This window comes from Aplysia californica, unplaced genomic scaffold, assembly GCF_000002075.1.
Source record: "Aplysia californica isolate F4 #8 unplaced genomic scaffold, AplCal3.0 scaffold00604, whole genome shotgun sequence".
NCBI lineage: Eukaryota > Metazoa > Mollusca > Gastropoda > Aplysiida > Aplysiidae > Aplysia > Aplysia californica.
The window spans coordinates 253,443-254,482 of record NW_004797874.1 but is presented as its reverse complement, the minus strand read 5'-3'; positions in this window follow the sequence as shown (position 1 = coordinate 254,482).

Genomic DNA, 1,040 nt, shown 5'->3' with positions numbered 1-1,040 from the left:
GGGAGTTTCATTCAGCATTCATTTGTTTTCCCCATCCTTTTTTGGGGGGTTTTTTCAAAGCATTTTTCAACACTTTCTATGAATTCATCAGTGTTGCATGGATGAAAAGAGCTCCTGTGCGTCATTGGCGTAGTACTAGAAATGGTAGCTGAGTTTATACTTTTGTATTTCGACAATTTGTGGTTGTGTATATGTTGTGAAAATCATTTGGCCCACAACTGATCCTTAAGGAACACCAAACTTAAGAATGCCCTTTTGTGACTTGATGTCTTTTATCACAACAGATTGGCAGCGTGGTGAAATCAGGCGCTCGTCAAAATAATCAAAGTGAAGAAACTGGCATTTTTCTACAGATTTGTGAATTTTTATCTACTATTTGTTTTTTGGTACCTTTCTGTGTGGATTTTACTGAAGAACGTTGATTAAAAGCACGCAAAATGTAAATTTTCAGTTTCCACGCACTCTCATGTTAAGGAAAAAAATTCATCTTTGGCGGCCCTTTTCTCACTAATTTTACCCCTGAAACCAGATGGCCCTGCCTTCTTCATTCACAATGAAACATCGCGACTTCTGATCAAGGTAAATGATTTTTTTTTCGTCCAGAGCAAGACAAATGAATAAGCTGTAAGATGATACCTATAAAACTATACATGCCCAAAAATTGACGAGAGCATGATTCCACCGCGTCGTGACATAAATAGTTGTTGAACCATTCAAGAACATAACCCTGAATGCCAACTGTTTTTCTACCGGTAATCTTTGTAGTAGAATTACATGATCAATGTAATGGTGTCGAAAGCTGCAGACAGATCTAATAGATTTAGCATGACAACTTTACCAGCATCTGATTCCTCAGGATATCATAATTTACAACTTTTAGCAGCGCTGTTTCTGTGCTATGATCAACCCTGTAAGCTGGTTCGATAAGATTGTGACATTAAATTGTTGTAAGATTACCTTTTCAAGGATCTTAGAGAGAAAAGAGAGGTTCGAAACTGGTCTACAGTTTTTCAATTTGTTTGGTCAAGAGATGGTGGGGG